Source organism: Schistocerca piceifrons, chromosome 8 (assembly GCF_021461385.2).
Source record: "Schistocerca piceifrons isolate TAMUIC-IGC-003096 chromosome 8, iqSchPice1.1, whole genome shotgun sequence".
Lineage (NCBI taxonomy): Eukaryota > Metazoa > Arthropoda > Insecta > Orthoptera > Acrididae > Schistocerca > Schistocerca piceifrons.
The window spans coordinates 208,325,149-208,335,914 of NC_060145.1; the positions used below are offsets into that span (position 1 = coordinate 208,325,149).

General features: G+C 40.3%; 1 pseudogene; it reads left to right on the forward strand.

The window, feature by feature from the left end:
- Positions 1-9,741: 9,741 nt before the first annotated feature.
- LOC124712678 lies at positions 9,742-9,855 on the forward strand (annotated as a pseudogene).
- The last annotated feature ends 911 nt before the right edge of the window (positions 9,856-10,766 follow it).

Consider the following 10,766-nt stretch of genomic DNA (forward strand, 5'->3'; position numbering starts at 1 on the left):
GCACAATATGTCTTTTAATGACATGATTATTACGAATATCAGCCAGCTACATTGTTGGATGACTGTTGTCCAAGCTGTCAAGAAAAATAGCTTACATAAAGTGTGAATATTCAGGTTTTGGCGGCGCAAAGACTGTTCCATTAAGTTTCGGGTGTGCAGCCGCAAGAAATCTCCTTCTTCTTCTAATATTTCTGCTGTATAACTCTTGCGGCTCACTCTGAAGATGGCTGAACGTTATACAGCAGAAATATTAGAAGAAGGAGATTTCTTGCGGCTGCACACCCGAAACTTAATGGAACAGCTTACATAAAGACCATCTAAAGTCAGATACGCGTCTCTAGTGTACATTCAAGTAGAAGCTAGTAATTCTAGAAAAGACAGGACATGGCCTCATCGCGAATAATTTATAAAATAAAAACCATTTTAAGAGCAGTGGCTGATATTCGTAAAGAACTTTCATTTGATTCGGTAAATTTTATTCTACACATGAGTATGTTTAATAAGTATATGATGGTTGCTGTTCCCTGCGTTCTACTGCGTTCATATTAATGAAACCTGTAACTTTACTTCGGAGTCCCCTGCAAGGTCTATAATCTATACGAGAGGAAATTGGAAATTTGTGGTAAGTTTCTATGGGACCAAACTGCTGATGTCATCGGTCCCTAGGTTTACACACTACTTAACCCAACTTAAACTAACTTACACTAAAGGCAACACACACACCTATGCCCAACGGAGGACTCGAACCTCCGACGGGGGGAGCCGCGCGAACCGTGGCAAGGCGCCCAAGAGCGCGAGGCTAGACAGGAGAGAATTAATCAATGGATGTTTTAATCAGGAACAGTTACGTTCACACACAGTTGAGAGAGTAACTGGAATGAACTAAAAATCTTCACCAAAGCACACTTTGTTAGCAAGCGGGTCTGTTCCCTTGATTTTAACACGCGGGTTAAAAGAACAAAATTTCTATTCAAATGAATTGCTAAAATTGAAGCATAACTAATAATCAAAATTAATTCAGATACACTACTGGAAGGATGGGGGGGGGGGGGGGGGGGAGGAGGAGGAGGAGGAAATCACTAACGCTAAGGCATTGTAGACGTCGTCATTAGAACAAGACCATGTGGTCCCCACAAAATAAGTATGGAATTTTAAACGAAGGGATGAGTTCACGCAGAATTCACTACAAGGAAACAGAATCTAAGATTTTAAGGCTCTTGGATCTAAACACTGACACGTGGTAACAAGAACAAGCAAATACCGAAGAAGAAAATTATCAGGTGGAACTAACTGCAGAAAATTCATTCATGAGACCACGGAAATCATACCTAATGTAAATACACTCGCGAAAAGAGCAATAAACTAAATGAACTGAATCGCAAATTATGAACTGAATCGCAAATGCAGTTGACACCGCTCCATGTGTTTGAGTAACCGGTTGAACTGGACATAGCTCACACAGCCCTTGGATTCTAATGCTCGCGAAATGAAAAGTAAAATTTCTCACTCACAATAATAAACTATGAACGATGAAAGGAATCACTAACTTTGACACGATCTGAAAACTTAGATAAAACACAACATTAACTTCATACTGAAGAGGAACTCTTACGCGCAGCCGATCTTGCCTGTCTTGCATCCCACTGAATAGCGGCGAGATCGCGCTCCGAAAAAAGAGGTTTTTCCTCCAACGGAAGTGACTAGAGAACCAGCCTTTTGTATTACGCCTGTCTTCTCAAAAGGTTTAACCAAAGCAAACAAAAACCAATTTGCTATCCACTACGTGTCTCCTGAAGTTAGCTATACTGTCACAGTAGCGGACTAACCCACTCCAGTCAATATAAACGTGGAAATCTTATTTACGCACTCTCATTCACACATTACATTATTCGAATAAGAAGAGAAATGACAGGTTCAGCGGGATAAAGAACAGAAACTTCTTAAACATATGTGTGGGCCTCCGAGAATCAGCAGTAATTCAATGAAGATCTTACTAGTTCATCTGGACGATTAGGAGACAAATTTAATGTGAAATATAGAAAATATGTAAATCGTGGTCGACATAAACACACTCAACTGCTCAGTCTTTTTAAATCGGAGGGACTTGACTAATTTCACTTAGAATTAACCCGCGGTACAGAAATGAAGTTATTTTTATCGCAAAATCATGAAGAGGCTCACGTAGAGACCCTTCATAATAATAACAAGAACAGAACAATAAGGCTTCCTGGCAGCTGTAAAAATACTGACGTAAAATCAAATAACAAACCGAATGAGACTCATATAATGCTGAAACGGTACAATAGTGTGGATAAACGTGAATCCCTTTCTGAAAGGATAAAGATACTGTAACAGGTGGAACAAAAATATGAAAAGAATTCCAGTTTAACGACCTCATCTACCTGTCCAAACGAATATGAAAGGAAGTGTTTTCTCTGTTAATGCCACAATTCACCATTGTGGTAGACGGCAAGGGGAGCTGGTTACCTGGCCGTAGTGGGGGCTAACTTGGTCCTGCGACTACTCGTAGGTACAGTACAGTCACCTTCCATTCACAGTAGAGCGAGTTGCTACCTCGCAATGCGAGCGCAAAAGGGATCACGAAAAGTAATCGCGGAAAATACCTTCTTCGGAGACTGTGATAATTTCTCGTTAATTTCACTAATTTTTCCGCATTTAGAACAAGAGAGGTGTGGTAGTGCCGACTGAGAAGGTGTTAGAAGGTGCAAAAAAATATTGACAAAGCTAAAGTTAAACAAGTCAGTGAAACTAAACGTTGAAACTGAAGAAGTCATTGGCGTGCAGGTTAGGGAAGTAGCGAAGTTATGCAGAATGGAGCAGGGTCCAGGTATCACCCCAAAGCAGAATGAGTAAAATGGATACAGCAAATATTTCATTTTGTTATTTCTGTTAGGGATTGATAACCCATGAATCAAGAGCACACATAAAATCATCTTTACTTGAATTGATTACTAGTTTCAGCTAACAATCTCGCCATCTTCTGATCATAAAACATTCTTGAGTAGTGTTGATGCCATTACGGCTTCACACACCCTTAAAATCTTTCTTAAAATTACAACATTCGTACATGACATAATTACAAACAGCTTTTCATCCTGCGTGGCCAGGGCAGTTGAACGATTGTCATAATACAAAGACGTTACGCCGTGACATCTTAGTACCTGATACAACCAGTGTTTACATCGTACTGACTGTGTCAGGTACTAAGTTACAACAGCAAAACGCCTTTGTTTTATGACCGTCTTTCAATTGCACTGGACACGAACGATGAAAAGCAGTGTTTAACTATATCATGTATGAATTTTGTCATTTTTTATCTATCGTTTTGATAGTTTTCTGTACATTTTTATCTATTACATAATTATACGTGATATTACCCTGGAAGGTACTTTACTAGATTAAAATAGAGCTCACCAACCTGTTTTATAGATAATAACGACATGCCACCTCTGACTTTTATATGCTTCTACCTTGCAACTCTTCTCTCTCTTTTTAAGTTTAAAGATGGAGTTTGATTCGAAACGTTTGCATAATGCACCAGTATGTAACACTTACCGTAACCTGTATCATGACTCAGATAAGTCTTAATACATTTGATCATAACCTAGACCTCGAGTTATTCAGCACACATCGGCTGTTCATTGAAGATACATTATTATATGAGACTCTACACTCGCATAGAACATGGGGCGTGACTGCTACTGAGCTGTGTGACACCTTAGAAATGTTTAACAAAGCTTTTTTCCAAGAACATTTGGGTAAACAAAAGCAAATGAGATTGCAAAATTGTTTCTAGGCAGGAGAAAAGTTTAATCCCAGAAAAAGTGTGAAAAGGTTGTGTCATATCTAACGAATAAGTTAGAGGCTGACAGATTACAATGGATTTAAAAGGGAAATTGTCTATGAATCGGCGTAACAAAATATTTGCTGCTCCTTATTAATTATTTGGAAAAGGTGGCATAATTATTGCAGGAAGAAGTGCAAGCTAGCCAGAACTTCAGGCCCCAAAGTAACGTGGAAAATCTCTAGAATGTAAATGCAAAGTGAATGGACATGTTACGTAATAATAGTAATAATAATAGTGGGAGAAGGGCAAAACGCTGGCGTCATGCTACGGGAAACAGACCAGTTAACAGAAACAACAAGAAACCATGTATAGATCGCGTTCTCCAAGTCGTGACGATGATGATTTTCAAAACAGACAACAGGTGATACTAAGTGTAGGTAATGAACCAGAATCACAGAGTAAGGGAAACTAGATCCCGTCTGTAGTAGGTAGCATTTGCAGCACGGGGAATAGTAATTTGAAGCCGTTAGCTATGACTTTTGTATATTGTAACAACAAGGTATCGGAAACTACAAGTGATGATAGTAGAGATAGGACTGAGGCTAGTGAGACTAATGAAGTTAGGATAGGCATGTTTAACAGCGTCTTGGAAGAGTTTTTTAATAATAAAGAAGCAAACACTACAGTAAAGAGAATTGTAGATGATCTGATGGAAATTGAAGATACATCTGATATTCAGGAAAGCGTATACGGTGAAACTGATGATGAATCTTACCATAAAGAATGGGAGGGATTGCAGGAGCTAGATGAGAAAAGGGCGGAGGAAATATTGGAGGCAATTAATGAAGATTTATTTGGAGGAATGAGAAGTGTGCAGGCAGATGGTGACCATAATGTGGTTCAGTCAGTTAACGAGAATTTAGGGGAAGACGAAGATGACAGTGAGTACGAAGAGTTGTAAAAAATTTAATTGCTGTGAAAAGAGAGGAGGTAGATGTGGAGAAGTGTTTTGATCTGTCATTAGTGGACAGGTTGACAAACGCTAAGAGAATGAATAGTGAGAGCAGTCCTGCAAATATGTGTGATATTTAAGCAGAGAGAAGTACCAAATGGTTGGAAAACTCGCTGTAGCTTAGGTGGTTCTTGTAGGCCAATTCGTGGTAGTTTACCGACTTGATGGACCACAAGTGTCTCATATCAAACTGTTCGTATCGGCTTTCCCTGCACCCCTATGGTATGTTGGAAAAAAAAATCACAGCACCAAATGAAAACTGGTAGGTGTGTTTCTACATTTGAAAGATGATGTCTATTCAAATTTCACGACAGTCACATGAGAGTGCTCACTGAGTTTGAACGAGGTCGCGTAACAGGGTTACGAGAAGCTGGATATTCCTTCTGCGATATTGTAGAAAGACTTGACAGGAATGTAACAACTACATGGGGTTGTTGGCAGCGGTAGTCACGAGAAAGTACGGTGGCAAGACGACCAGGTTCTGGACGGCCACGTAACATTGCCGACGATGATGATGATGATGTTTGGTTTGTGGGGCGCTGAACTGCGTGGTCGTCAGCGCCCATACAAAGTCCCAATTTTTATACAGTCCACTTTTTTTAACACATTCCTATCTAGCCACTGTCAGGAATGATGATGATAATGATGAAATGATGAGAACAACACAAACACCCAGTCCCCGGGCAGAGAAAATTCCCAACCTGGATGGGGATCGAACCTGGGACCCCGTGATCCAGAGGCAGCAACGCTAGCCTCTAGACCACGAGTTGCGGACGTAGCATTACCGAGAGGGAAGACCATCGCGTTCGGCGTATGGCTCTGGGATATCGTACTACATCTGCATCAGCAACTTGAGCTGCGGTTGGCACCGCAGGGACACAACAAACGATTACAAATCGGTTACTTCAGTGACAGTTCCGATCCAGACGCCCTGTTACGTGCATTCCACTGACCCCAAACCACCGCCATTTGTGACTTCAGTAGTGTCAAGCTACAGCTCATTGGAGGGTAGGGTGGAGTTCTGTTATGTTTCCTGATTAAAGCTGGTTCTGCCTCCGTGCCAGTGATGGCCGTGCATTGGTTAGAAGGAGGCCAATCGAGTACCTGCACCCAACTTGTCTGCGTGCTGGACACACTGGATCTACGCCTGGAGTTGTGGTGTGAGGTGCGATTTGATATGACAGCAGAAGTACTCGCGTGGCTCTCCCACGCACCCTGACTGCAAATTTGTATATCAGTCTGGTGATTCGATCTGCCGTGCTGGACTTCATGAACAGCATTCCAGTGGGTGTTTTCCAACAGAATAACGGTCGCCCACATACCGCTGTTGTAACCCAACATGCTCTACAGAATGTCGACATGTTGTCTTGGTCTGTTCGATCAGTAGATCTGTGTCCAGTCGAGCAATTTTGGGGCATAATCGGACGATAACTCCAGTGTCACCCACGACCAGCATTAACCGTCCCTGCACTGACCGACCAAGTGGAACAGGCATGGAACTTCATCCCACAAACTTAAATCCGGCAGCAGTACAATATAATGCATGCACGTTTGCATGTTTCTATTCAACATTCTGGCGGTTGCACCGGTTATTCGTGTACCAGCTTTTTCCATTCTCAATGGCCTTCTTCATTTCTACTTTAACCTGTGATCTTACAATGTTAATCACTTAAATATATTACCTAGACAAATGTATTCCCAAAATTGCATTACTCTAAGTTAATATAACACAGGAATATTCTGAATTTTTTCCTAGGAACTCCCCAACAGAATAGATGTAAGCCATGAGGAAATTCTTCAATTTTTTTTCTTGAACCTGCGAAGATTACTGCTAAGATACACCACAGTGTTACTTATAACTACAGCATCAATATTCCTCCGAGACATGAACATGGTTTTAATTAACTGGGGCCTCTTTTTTCGTTATTTGGCCTCGCTCGAGCGCTCCTGTAGGTTTCCCGATATGCGGCTGCGTAAGATCGAGTTGTAATGTCACAAATAGAATTCAACAGCTTGGTCAAAACATGCTAGTAACTTCTCTCTATCTTAATTCCCTTAGAAAAATGTACATCTCATACAATACTCAAACTTTCCATGAACCATTTGTAATGTCTTTCATATTCCCCTAACCTTGCGGCACCCTGAGGGAACAGCAACGTTCACGCCACCTTCAACATGTCTACTCTCTAGCAGTTGATGCTAAATGTATTGTTCTAGCAGTTTTCGCACTTGTGACGAGCGGCGCTCAGCATTATTTCTCGTGGACTGCACTGACAGTGAAACGCTAAATAAAACTGCTATTCAGTTTTATGTCTGATCTGAGGCTAGTGGTAAAAAAGGGTGTAAATCTGCTGGGCATAATATAACTAACATAAGAGTGTTTTCAATGATTTTGTACCAGCCACGAGTTCATCTTTACTAGAAGATAACGGCTTTGTTAATCCATCCAAAGAAGCATCCTTTACGTTTTACAGCATGTCACCTAATGGAAAGGCGAATAATCCATCAAGTTTTGACAAAAATTGAGGCACCGAACTCAGATTTCACATTTTTCTGTGCTATGGAAACGATTCATTTGTAATTCTAAACGTAATGTACTTTACTTGTGTCTTCCTCATCTTCTTGTCAGTTACGTCCATCCACTTAACCGCGGTTGGGTGCTCTTTGACACTATTAAGAAATAGCAAAATCTCAAGAAAGGATATTAAATGTTAATAAACACGTATTGTCCTACTTACTTGGAGACGGTTTCATATCCCACACTGTATGTGGTACGTGGCGCCAATTGATTCCTATTTATTTGATATTTAATATATAAAATCACACCTAACAAATTTTGTTTCAAAACTTACAATATTTTACAAAAGATTTTAACTCACCACACCTCTAATTAGCTTTCATGGAAGTGATAATTATGTTTTATCGAGTTGCATGCCCAAAAGTTAATTTTTGTACAAACATCACGCTACCACAAATAAAACAGTTTTATATAGCTGAAGTTAATACGTTTTTCCACGCATGCGAGTAGTCGAACAGGATATTACGTTGCTGCTAACGTGTGTACCTAACGTTGCTGTCGTATGGGATAGGGGAGTGGGTAGTCTTGTGTACTGATTACTAAGTAAAGGATATTCTACGGGACTCGAAATACCGATTTAGTTCTCTGATGTTTTCTTACACCCATGAATTCTTTAATTCAACCAATTTGCGCCTGACACGGCAGTCAGTAGCTTTCGTTGCTCTCAAAGGGCCCAGATCGTAGCAGTGATCAAGTTTCGTTGCACGTTTTTATTCTTTCCCGCACTCATTTCGTCCCTTTCTCCTAATTATTGTGAGATATGTTTCGTTATTTTCATGAATCCATTGTTGTTCACGTTCTTGGCCATCAAACGTGTGAAGTTGTTATGACAAAGAGCTTTTTGCGACTTTATATTATTTCTCATTTGCACCTGTAAATATATAACATAGTTAAAGTAATTATGCATAGATTTATTTATTAAAAGTCTCATTCTAGCGGCTTGCTAGAATAGTCTGCGTACATTACTTTAGTAAGACAATGACAGACTTCCAGGGTGGATCTTTGTAATTCACTGCTGGAGGAGAGGTACTTTGATGGACGAGAAAACTGGAAATGTAACAGAATGAGGTGGCAGAGAAAGAGTCATGAATATCACTTGCGACTGAAACTGCATACGATGAATCAACAGACACAATTGTGAAAAAGTAATTACAATGTCATTTTATTTTCATATAATTGCTTTTTAGTAGATTCTGGAATTTAAAAAAATATTACAATTTTATAAATAAGAGTAAAATTTAAAAAGGCCAATTCAAAAACTGATTAAAATTTGGTTCTTTATGAATCAGATTTCACAAAATAAAAAACGGAAATATTACACCAAACTACGAAAGAAAAACGTTTATGACCTTCATTATTTTGCCTCTAGAGATTTTTCATGCGTATTGAAAAATATGCCTTCACTGACGGCCTGGGTGATGATTCGACCATCAGGCGAAACGGAACCCACAATGAGGCCCCTCTGAAATTCTGTCAGCGTTGACAATGCTGCCTCACAGATGTACGAGGCACCTCCGCGCTCTTCACAGTGATCACTCAACATTTTGGAGTTGCTGTGGTAAATCCAGTTTTCTGAGTTGCAAACATGCGTTCCTGTTTGACTAATGCTCAGGCACGCTGTCGCATGTAGACTGGACCGCTGAATCACTCGAACTTCATTTTATAGAAAATATCTGGGACTATCTGGAACAGCGAGATCAAGGAGCCAATCAACTTCCTCGTAATCTGGTAACTCTGCTGCATCTAATCATCAACTAATAATTATCAACTGAGTAAGGCATACCAGAAGAAGATTGTGCATTCTCTTGCTAGCAGAAATGACACCACTGTCTAGGCTTGAGGAGGTAATCGACGGTATCGGCCTTGTATCTCTCGCAGTGTGATTAATTTTTTGCTTGGTGAGTGTATATTCTAGTTTTGAAAAATTGTATTTCCTGCAAGAACATGGGGCGTTTTTAACACTCCGTATGAATAGCCTCATAAATAACATCAGTCACTCAAGGAACAGAAGGGTGACATGGTTAAAACTTGTTACGAAATGCACACAGAATTGCAATTGATCAGCATCGGTGCCAGGACTGACAGCTGATTTTAAATGTACCATAAAATGGGTAAATAGAAACAATGCTGTGAACAGAATCGAAATTTCCAAAAATTTCCTATAATGTCCTAAGACAAATGGGAATATCATTCGAAGTTGTGTTTCTCTACGTTGGTAGCGAACCAAAATAACATGGAAATTAAGAATTTCTAAGTTGGCGACACTGTCAGTTGATGTTACGTTCACTCTACGACAAACATCGGATATGCTGCTTAATTTGCTTACTTCTAACTTCACTTATAGCCAACGGCCTTGCCGCAGTGGTAACACCGGTTCCCGTCAGATCACCGAAGTTAAGCGCTGTCGGGCTGGGCTAGAACTTGGATGGGCATCCGGTGTGCCGAGCGCTGTTGGCAAGCGGGATGTACTCACCCTTGTGAGGCAAACTGAGGAGCTATTTGATTGAGAAGTAGCGGCTCCGGTCTCGTAAACTGACATACGGCCGGAAGAGTGGTGTACTGACCATATGCCTCTTCATATTCGCATCCAGTGACGCCTGTGGGCTGAGGATGACACGGAGACCGGTCGGTACCGTTGGGCCTTCCAAGGCCTGTTCGGACAGACTAACTTTGCTTATAAGTATCAATTTGAATAGTGTTGTTTTCACTTAACGGTGTGGAGCATTCTTCCACTGCAGGGGACAGCTGTTAATGACGCTCCTTTGGCATTTCTAATCATTCCTAAGGCTGAAAATGCACTAGCGCACTCCAGTGCATACTTCCTATCGGTGCTGTGCCCTGCGTGTATTTGCAGCCTTAGGAATGATTAAAAACGCCGTAGAAGTGACTATTAACCGATGTAAACTGCAGTGGACATGTGTACCACGCAGTTAAGTAAATTGTAAGGACATTTGCAATCCTGTTTCATTAACAAAAAATTCAGTTTTAAAGTATATTTTAATCTGACTTGTGTTTCGGCTACTTGAAGCTTTACGGATGAGCTTTCGGAATTTGTGAGGTGAACAGAAACAGTAATCATCCGTGTTTCTTCAGAAGGAGACCAGTTTGACGGTAATGAATATCTATCTGGCACTGTTCTCAATCCAGGAGATTATGATTGAAGAACGTGAGAAAAGCAAGCAATCATTTAAAATGTATGGCTGTAAATTTTTTATTAAGAAGCAAAGATTATTTTGATGTATTTTTGAAGAAAAAAAGACAAGAACAGTTAAAAAAGTTTATTCTAATAGATGAGGAGTTCTTTGTTTAGTCAAGGAGATGTTGTTCGAAAGCTCCTCTTCCCTTCCAATGGAACTACTTGTAGATTA